Source organism: Elaeis guineensis, chromosome 8, assembly GCF_000442705.2.
Source record: "Elaeis guineensis isolate ETL-2024a chromosome 8, EG11, whole genome shotgun sequence".
Classification (NCBI taxonomy): domain Eukaryota; kingdom Viridiplantae; phylum Streptophyta; class Magnoliopsida; order Arecales; family Arecaceae; genus Elaeis; species Elaeis guineensis.
The window spans coordinates 102,633,367-102,644,328 of NC_026000.2; positions in this window are offsets into that span (position 1 = coordinate 102,633,367).

Below are 10,962 nucleotides of genomic sequence, written 5' to 3' on the forward strand. Positions count from 1 at the left end.
TCCATCACAATATCATAGACACTCCTTGCGATGGGTTGGAACAATTTCAACTCTATCCTTCGAGAGTTATCGATCATTCAAATGATGACTCGATGAGTCTTATAATCCACCAATGACACCAGTAGTATGTAGTGGCAACTCAGTAGAATGAAAGTATGAACCCTTAGGTGTAGTTATCGTATGATTCAGTCCTTCTATCGTAAGTCCCAATTTGATGAAGGTTAATGAAAACTCGTCAGACCCCATCGTCAGTCATATGTAAGATTGGCTCGACTCATATGTAAGATTGGCTCGACTCGAGTTTATTTGTTAATCCCATGAAAATTCTTTTTCAGTATTCACACTTGCTTTGGCCAAAGACTTTTTGAACTCAATCTCGCAAATCATATAGAACTTCTCCTTTGTTACCAAGATCGATAGTATCCATCTAAGTGTATCCTACTCTAAATAGTGAATCTGAACCTACTACAGTCAACATACACAGCAAAGGTCCGAATGGCTAGGGACTAAGGGAATGTGCAGTCAAACTCGGTAGCCTCACTGCGAATAGCCGATGATACCATAAGTCAAAAGACCACTCACACCACTGCAGCATCGAGATAACTACTTATAAGTGAGTGGATATCCAAGTGATTTCTCATGATGGTCATGCTCAGTACAAATTATTCTCTAACAACCATCTGTACCTTCACCCCAGTGTCCCTACACTGTAGACCTAAGACTCATCTGCCTACATGAGAGGTGAATCATGCACCGATCTCGAATGGATTGATCACTATCCTCCATGATGATCCTTTGGTCGAGAGTATTTAAGAACTAACCATTAATAATGTATGTCTCAAATTCTCAACACTTTAAGAATATACAAAATCATCTTTATTAATTTTTAGGATAAATCATGGACACATAAACATGATGGAATAAAAAATCTTTTATTAGTAATAAGAATATTACAAGTACAAGACTAAGTCCTGAAATTACAAAATGTGTTAGCCAACAATTGGATTCTAGGGCACATATCTAACACTAACTCCCTTGCAGGCTTCGTTCTTCGGCTTGAACCAAGCTACTTTACTTGATATCACTTGAAGCAGCCTTGTATAAGATCTAGGAGATTGATCCTAACCACCAAGAAAAATCAAGAAACTTTTTCTTGATTTTTTTCTCTCTCTCAAAGGCCCTCTCTCAAATCTCTAACTAATGTGAAATAGGGGCATGGAAGAGAAGGGATGAGTGGTGGTTGGCAGGGAGAAGGAAAGGGGACATGAGGTAGTTAGCGCACAAAATAACTAGTTTTTATTCCTCGCTCCAAAACCCATCCCCTTTTATAATTTTGTTACATAAAATTATCTTGTTTCCCATACCAACAACTAATAAGAATCAGTTTGAATTTGTTAGACCTTATCCCTATCCAAATAAGTATCCTAACTAATCAAGAAACATCAAGAAAACACCTCTCCATACACCTTCACGCGCGTATGCTCAAAAGCAGCGAGAAAAATCACCGCCCACTCCTCTTTCTAGTCAGCCACTTGGAGAGAGAAGCCCAAAGAACCTGGGCTCTAAGGGTTAGATTCAATCTAATTCAAGTTGGATCTAAATTGAGTTCAAATTGAGTCCAAATTGAATCAAATTTGAAAGGCTATCAAACCTAATCGAATCAAGCTTGAAATCCAAATCTAATTTGAATAATTGAATCCAATTAATATTAAATTAAATTAAATATAATTAAATTAAATCTAATTTAAATTTATTAAAACTTCATCCATAATTTAATTAGTACCAAATAAATCATAATATTTATAATTAAGTTTCTATGCTAACAATTAGCAGTTATTGAATCTATAACACTTACAAGTTAGCAGTTTTCAAATTCAAATCATCAATCAAATTGATAATTTAAATTTGATCCAAATCATTAATTGGGTTAAACTTTTTTTGTGTGTGATACCTCAGGTTCTATTTTATCTGATAATGAGATATACCATGATCTCCATCACGATATCATCGAAACTCCTTTCGATGGATTAGAATAATTCTAGCTTATCCCAATAAGGATCATTGATTCAAAAATAATCCTAGTGAGTTCTCACAATCCATCAGTGATGCCTAGTAGCATATAGTGGCAACTCAGTAGAATAAAAAAATATAAATTTTTAGGTATAGTTACCATGTGATTCAGTCCCTCTATCGTGAGTCTCGACTTAATGGAGGTCATGGAGAACTCGTCAAACTCCATCGTCAGTCATATGCCAGATTAGTTCGACTCGAGTTTACTTATGAATCTTATAAAATTTTTTTTTCAGTATTTACATTTGCTTCAGTCGGAGACTTTTTGAACTCAATCTTGCTAATCGCATAGGGCTTCTCCTTTCCTACCAAGATCTAGATTTCATCTAGATGCATCCTACTTTAACAGCGAATCTGAACCTATTGAAACCAACATATACAGCAAGGACCCTGTTAGTGTAGAATTCCATCAAACTCAGAGTTACTGGAGCTGAGATGACCGCGGTCGTCGTCGAAACCTGTAAGGAAAGTCTAAACCAGAGTTGGAGGTGCTCCGGTAAGATCCTCCGATGCTCAAGTCAGTACTCTGCCTCAACAGAAATGGAGTGCTTGAGTGGAAATTTTAGCAAAATTTTGGGATAGAGTTTTTGAGCTTAGAGAAGAACATATCTGGGGGTCTCTTTTTATAGACGGAGAGCGTAACTGATTGACAGTGACGTCTGTAACCGTCTGGTAGTGGGATGTTCAGAGCTGCACGGAGTTTGTTACAGAGAGTAGTGGCGTCAGGGGTCGTTCAGGGCTACATGGAGTTTGTTACGGAGAGTGGAGTGGTGTCCGTTGTCACGACTTGCCAGAGAGTGGTAGAGCCCAGAGAGTGGAGTGGTGTCCGTTGTCGCGACTTGCCAAAGAGTAGTGGAGCCACGCAAAATTCGTTGCAGAGAATAGAGCAGGGTGGTGGCCATTGTCATGACTTGTCAGAGAGTTCGGATCTGTCGGCTGGAGCTCGGTTGGGATGTCTGATGGAGAGGAATGGCCTTTATTCTGTCGATCTAGGAGAAGCTCAGATGTTTCTGAGGCTACTGATGAGTCTACTGTTGTCGGATGCCTTAGGTGCTGATGCTACAGGTGGAAGTCATCTACTGTAGAAGCTCGGATGGAGACTTTCTGTTGATGAAGTCTAGTAGGGGTCTGGTTGCTAGGGAAGTCCGTCTGAGATTTGCCCGATGTTGAAGCTCGTCTGAAGATTATCCATCGAAGAAGTCCAGTTTCATGAGGAATCTGGCGGAGGGTCGGCGGACAGTGGATCTCGGATGGTGTTGGGGAGGTTCGACAGACATTGGAGGCGATCGATCGTTATAGAAATCCAGCTGCTAGAGTCCATCCGTTGTAGAAGTTCGTCCGATATCCATCCACTATGAAAGTTCGAACGGAGTCTGGTTCTTGTAGAAGGCTGAAAGGAGACCGCTTATAGTAGAAGCTTGATCGAAGATCAGTTGTCGTGGGAGCTCGGAGTAGCGACCTGGCCGGTGGGTCCTATCCCATTGTAGAAGCTCATCTGGGATCCGACTACGAAGAAGCTCGACTGAAGTCTACCTGTAATAAAAGTTTGGAAGAAATGTGTTTATAGTAGAGACTCGAATGAAATTTGCTTACAATAGATATCCAGGGTAGACCATCCACTATAGGAGTTCGGAGTAGGCCGCTCGTAGTAGAAGTTCTGAGTAGATCACTCGTAGTAGGAGTTCGGCTCTTGCAGGAGCTTGATTGGAATCCTAAAGGTGGTCGACCGCCGTAGAAACTTGGATGGAGTCTGATTACTGTAGAAATCTCACTGTCGAAGAAGCTCGGATATTGGCAAAGTTTGGAAGAAGTTCGGAGAATAGTTGATCACTATAGAAAGTTGGCTGATAGTGAGGCCTAGAGAGCTTTTGGAGCGGCTCGATAGATGGATGGAGAAGCTCATTGTCAGAGAAGTCCGGAAGCTCGGACGGTCGAGGGGGTTCAGAGAGACGCCACACATGGTCAGAAGCTGGAAAAGCCCTGGAAGGGTTGGTCTTTTATGAACTTCGGCTGGGGGGTTTTTTATACCCAACACCAGTCCCCCTACTTTTAAGTTCGGGTTTCGAATGAAGGAAGTACAAAAAAATTCTCACGGTCGAAGTTGCCCCTCTCAATTTCTGCACTCGATGGTTGCCAGATATTTTGACGTTCGGCACGCTGGTATTGGAGCCCCTTCGAAAAAGATTTTTCTCTTTAGAATTCCTACTGGAGCGCTGCCTCAGGTATAGAGCAATAATGGTTTTACCAACTGTCGGCCACCTCCAGCCACCTGCCACAGTGAGTGGGCCATGCGGCGGTTATAGACTGGCCAGAGGAGTCCTGCAGTCATTATTGCACCAGACCCCATCGTCTATTTAAACCCGCCTCTCCCCTCCAGGGATCTCACTTTGAACGGGAGTTCCTTCGGTCCCTTCTTCATTGTCGATATGGATGCGGATGCGGTCTGGATGTCAGCCAAGAGTCTCAAAGCCCACAAGAGGGAAGGCACTACAGCTTCTGGATTGGCGAAGAAGGCGAGGGTAGAAGAGACAGATACGGCCGCATTTCGCCTTGATCGCCCAGAGCCCGCGTTTGTGACACATCCTCGAGCGTGAGTACTTTTCGATCCTACAGAGGGGGGAAGCCAAAGGGGGACTGGAAGGAGAAGTCAGAAAGAAGGAGAAACCCGATCTCGAGAAGAAGGTCATGCCCGCCGTCATTGTGAGGCAGCGGAAGCCATGGCGCAAAAAGGTTGGCGTCTACATGTACTTTGAAGATAATGCTGGAGTAATTGTCAATTCAAAGGGGGGATTAGAAGAAGAAGTCGGGTACTCAAAGCAATCCTCGACGATGGCTGAAATCAAGAGTTCGAAGTCTGATGGTACCGAGCTTCCTTGGAGCTCTTTCGCCTTGTATCCCTTTCCTTTCTTATTGTTTCTCTCTTTGGCCTTCAAGGCTTTGTAATGTACACTTCACTAATGAAATGAAAAGGAAACTTTTCATTATCTTATCCATTCTTGTATTAAATTATTATTTACCAAACTTCTTTTGTCTTCCGTCTTGCTTGGCATCGGCGTTGTTTGTGATTCCTTGTCTATCTTGCTTTGAGTCATTGTTTATCGAACTACTTTTATCTTTTGTCTTGTTCGATGTCGATGTTGTTTGAAGGTTCCCGATCATCACCATGTCGATTTGTCTTTTTTGTTCGTGACCATACGTCTCTTCGAGGCCATTTGAGTTTGACACTTCCTCCCGGTGCTCGAGCTTGGGGATCCAAACTTCTCGTTACTTTAAGGAAGTCGATTTCTCCTTGACCTATGCCGAGTTTCCTTTTAGTGGCTGACGGTTTTTTGATAGGAGTATCCTTCCTCATTGAGACGAGGTCCCTCGGGTCTTTGATATAGTTCATTTTTCACTTATCGCTGGTGTAGTTCGTCGCTTTCTCTTTTCATCTCCCCTTTTCTTTTATGTTCGAGTGAGGGTCTTCCCTCTGCTCTTGACGGGGTCATGAGAGTGTAGAAGAGCCATTGAGGAGGCTTTCCTCCTTGTCCGATCTTGATCGATCGGGTCTTTGTTTGCATCAGGATGAGGTTCTCCTCTTGTTCCCGATAATCAGTTTCAGCTCATGTTAGGATGAGGTTCTCCTTCTGTTCCTAATAGGGATGTGGGGGCACGTAAGGGCCGCTGCGAGGGCCTCTCCCCCCATCTGGTCTTTAAATAACCAGGCCTTCGACTTTGCTCATGTTAGGATGAGGTTCTCTTCCTGTTCCTAACAAGGCTGTGGGGGCACATAAGGGCCGTTGCAAGGGCCTCTCCCCCCATCCGATCTCTAAGTAACCAAGCCTTCGACTTTACTTATGTTAGGATGAGGTTCTCCTCTTGTTTCTAACAAGGCTGTGGGGGCACATAAGGGCCGTTGCAAGGGCCTCTCCCCCCATCCGGTCTTTAAGTAATCGGGCCTTCGACTTTGCTCATGTTAGGATGAGGTTCTCCTCCTATTCCTAACAAGGCTGTGGGGACACATAAGGGCCGTTGCAAGGGCCTCTCCCCCCATCCGATCTTTAAGTAATCGGGCCTTCGACTTTGCTTATGTTAGGATGAGGTTCTCCTCTTGTTCCTAACAAGGTTGTGGGGGCACATAAGGGCCGTTGCAAGGGCCTCTCCCCCATCCGATCTTTAAGTAACCGGGCCTTCGACTTTGCTCATGTTAGGATGAGGTTCTCCTCCTGTTCCTAACACGCTTAGTTTCGACTGAATGAGGGAGTTACTTCCTGTCATTATAAGCTCATGCTAAAAGGATAAATATGCAAATATAAAACTTTTATTGAAGGCAAAGTTATTGGTAATACATTCAAAGATTTTTCAAATTCTATGGTCGTGGAGGATCCACCCCCCCAAGCTCTTTTAGATAGTATGTTCTGGGCCGAACTACCTCCTTAACTTCATACGGACCTTCCCAGTTTAGGACAAGTTTTCTTTGATTCTGAGGTTGTGAGACAGCGGCTCGCCGAAGTACCAGGTCCCCCGCTCTGAAAGCTTTGCTTTTGACCCGGGAATTGTAGTAGCGAGCTACTTTCTACTTGTAAGCCGCCATCCGAACTTGAGTTGTCTCCCACTTTTCTTTTAACAAGTCGAGGTTGGCCTTGAGATCCTGTGGGTTGCACTGCTCGTCGAATGCCATGACTCGCATCGACGGGAGTTTGAGTTCAATCGGGATCACGGCCTCTATCCCGAAGGTCAAGGCAAAGGGGGTCTCCCCCGTGGGCCATCTCTGGGTAGTTCGGTATGCCCACAGCATGTGATAAAGCTCGTCTGCCCAAGTTTCCTTTGCTTGTTCAAGTCTCGCCTTGATTCCTTGCAACAGGGTCCTGCACTTTAGCTTCTATGATTTTTGCCAAAGGCTCGGCCTCGACCCACTTGATGAAATAGTCTATTGCCACCAGGAGGAACTTTCGCTACCCGGATGCCATGGAAAAAGGTCTGAGGATATCCATTCCCCATTGCGCAAATGGCCATGGGGCACTCAATGGTGTAAGCTCAGAGGAAGGTTGCCTTTGGATATTTACATATCTCTAACACCGATCACACCTTCTGACATATTCGATGGAGTTGTGGTACATGGTAGGCCAGTAATAGCCTTATCGGAGCAGTTTGTGGGATAAAGATCTGGCCCCCAGGTGACTTCTACAGACTCCCTCATGTACCTCCCTCAAGGCAAAGTTGGCTTTAGAAGGCCGGAGGCATTTCAGGAGGGGCAAGGAGTACGACTTTTTGTATAGCTTGCCTTCATAAAGGATATATCAAGAGGCCTGGTTCCTAAGCTTTTGAGCTTCTTTTGCATCAGGAGGAAGAACCCTGTCCTTGAGGTATGCAACTAGGGGGCCGATCCAATTGGGTTCATGGCTGATCTCCATCACAAGCTGTGATTCTTCCGTACTTGGGCACTTTAGAACTTTGAAAAAGACTTCTCTAGGCAGTTCGGCTGGGGCCAGTGTAGCCAACTTGGAGAGAAGGTCAGTCCTGGTATTTTCTGCTCTTAGGATCTGCCTGATATTAAAGCTGCCGAATGTAGAGATGATCTCCTTTACCTTTTCTAGATACTTGGCCATACTATCCTCCCGAGCTTCATAATTTTCGCTGACCTGTCCCACTACTAATTGGGAGTCACTGTAGACTTGAAGCCGATCTACCTCTAACTCTTTGGCGATCCTTAGTCCCGTAATCAGAGCTTCGTATTCTGCTCCATTATTTATCGCAGGAAATTCGAAGCGCAGCGCATACTCCATGATAACTCCATCTGGATTGACCAAGACTAGGCCCGTGCCTGTGCCTGACATGTTGGAAGAACAATCCACGTAGAGGGCCCAAAAACCATCAGGGAGATCTGTTCTTTCTTTTGGGGAGTTCGGCTGGAGCCCTGGGTTGTCGGCTTCATCTCGTCCATGTTTGGCCTCTTCCGGGATAGTGCATTCCACCACGAAGTCTGCTAATATCTGAACTTTTATTGTCGACCGAGGTCAATAGTCGATGTCGAACTCCGTGAGCTCGACTGCCCACTTCGATATCCTCCCAGAGGCATCTGCTCGATGCAAAACCGCCTTGATCGGCTGATCGGTGAGCAGTATTATGGTGTGTCCCTGAAACTAAGGTCGGAGCCTTCGAGCTGCAACCAACAAGGTATAAGTTAGTTTCTCTAACTTAGTATATCTGGTTTCGGTGTCTCTCAATACTTGGCTTATGTAGTAGATCGACCGTTGAATTTTTGCTTCTTCCTTAATCAGAACTGCTACAAGGGCCACAGGGGAGACCGCCAGGTACAGAAACAACTCCTCTCAAGGCTCGGGCTTTGCCAATAGTGGAGATGAGCCGAGGTAGTTCTTCAGCTCTTCAAATGCCTGCTGACATCCAGAGGTCCAACAGAAGTTCTTCGGCTGCTTGAGAGTCTGAAAGAAAGATAGGCATCGCTCGGCCGATCTTGAGACGAAACGATTTAGGGCCGCTACTCTCCCAGTAAGGTGCTGAACTTCCTTTATTGACTTCAGGATGGTCATTTCCTGGATGGCACGAATCTTTTCTGAATTTGCTTCGATCCCGCATTCCGATACCATAAAGCCCAGAAATTTTTCTGAGGTTACTCCAAAAGTGCACTTGGCTGGGTTCAGCTTCATCTTATATTTTCAGAGGGCGCTGAAAGTCTCCTCAAGGTCGGTGATGTGGTTTATTGAGGATTTACTTTTTACGAGCATATCATCCACGTAAACCTCTATGTTGTGGTCGATCTGCTCTCTAAAGATCTTGTTTACCAACCATTGATAGGTTGCCCCTGCATTTTTGAGGCCAAAAGGCATGACCCTGTAATAATAAAGGCCACGATTAGTAATAAAAGCAATTTTTTTTTCATCCTCTGGCGCCATCCAAATTTGATTTTAGCCGGAGAACGCATCCATGAAAGTGAGAAGCTCGTGGCCGAGGTTGCATCCACCAATTGGTCAATTCTGGGCAGAGGATAACTGTCCTTCGGGCAAGCTTTATTTAGCTTTTTGAAGTCTATGCACATCCTCCACTTACTATTCGCCTTCTTAACCAGGACCACATTGGAAATCCAGCTCAGATAGTTGGCCTCTCTGATGAACCCAGCTTTCAGGAGTTTATCAACTTCCTCAACTATTACCATCTGCCTTTCCGGTGCATGACTTCGAACTTTTTCCTTCATCGGCCAGTGTTCGGGATCAACAGCCAGATGGTGTTCCATAACTTCAGCATCGATCCCTGGCATGTCCGTCGGAGTCCAAGCAAAAATATCTGCATTCTTTTGTAAAAAGCTGATAAGCTGTGTCCGCACCTCTTCCCCCAAGTTGGAGCCGATCTTCACCACGTGCTCTTCATTCCCATTGTTCAAAGGAATTGAGATAAGATCTTCAATTGGCTCACCCCTTTCTTCAGCAAGATCGTCGTGAGTGTCCAATCCATCAATCGGGCAGGGGTCGGACTGTCCCTTTCTCTGAAGGGCTATGTTGTAGCAATGTCTTGCTAGGGCTTGATCTCCTCTGACTTCTCTGACCCCCTGGCTAGTAGAAAATTTCAACTTCAAATGGTAGGTCGATACTACAGCTCGGAGGGTGTTGAGGCCAGGTCGGTCGAGGATTGCATTGTAGGCAGATGGTGCCCTCACTACTAGAAAATCCACCAGCACTCTAGATTATTTTGGATACCAACCTGCAACTACAATCAAGGTTATTACTCCTTCCACTGGCACTGCATCGCCACTAAACCCTACCAACGGGGAGCTAACTGGTCCTAACCGACCATCAGGGATGGACATTTTTGAGAATGCATCGTAAAACAAAATATCGATCGAGCTTTCATTATCAACAAGAATGCGGTGTACATTATAATCAGCAATATTTAAAGAAACTACAACCGCATCATTATGGAAGAATTGGATCTCCCGGGCATCTTCTTTAGTAAAGGTTATAGGTCCTTCAGTTCTTTGCCGCTTGAGCGGTCCGGCCGATCCACTGGCCGCTCCCCTCCGGGACCCTTCAGAGATGGTGTTGATGATTCCAATTGGAGGCTGATCCCCAGGCTGTTCTTTCCTCCTTCGTAGCTCTGGTTGCGGTGGGACCTTTGGCTGATCTTTCCTACTTTCAGGTTGGCATCGAATGAATCCATCGACTGTCGTTGCCAGAGGAGGAGGAGCCTGGGAAGCTGGAGGCGAGGCTGGAGCCTGAGATCTGGCCGTGGAGGTCGTGGATCGCTTGGTGGATGCCTTTTGGGGAGGCATCAGGTGGAGATATAGTAGGAGAAAGAGAAGAGGATGTCAGAGAAGATGACCAGAGGCAGTCCCGTTGGGCACTCCTTTAAGAACAAGGGTACTGCGAAGACATAGGACCCTTCCTCTAGCGCCAATTCTGTTGGTGCAGAATTCCATCGAAGTCGGAGTTGCTGGAGCTGAGATGACCGCGATCGCTTCCGAAACCTACAAGAAAAGTCTAAATCAGAGTTGGTGGTACTCCGGTAAAACCCTCTGACGCTCAAGTCAGTATTCTACCTCAACAGAAATGGAGTGCTCGAGTAGAAATTTTAGCAGAGTTTTGGGATAGAGTTTTTGAGCTTAGAGAAGAACGTATCTGGGGATCCCTTTTTATAGACGGAGAGCATAACTGATTGACAGTGATGTCTATAACCGCCTGGTAGTGGGCTATTCAGAGCTGTGCGGAGTTTGTTACGGAGAGTAGTGGCGTCAGGGGTCATTCAGGGCCACGTGGAGTTTGTTATGGAGAGTGGAGTGGTGTCCGTTATCGTGACTTGCCAGAAAGTGGTAGAGCCCGAAGAGTAGAGTGGTGTCTATTGTCGTGACTTGCCAGAGAGTGGTAGAGCCCGAAGAGTGGAGTGGTGTCCGTTGTCGCGACT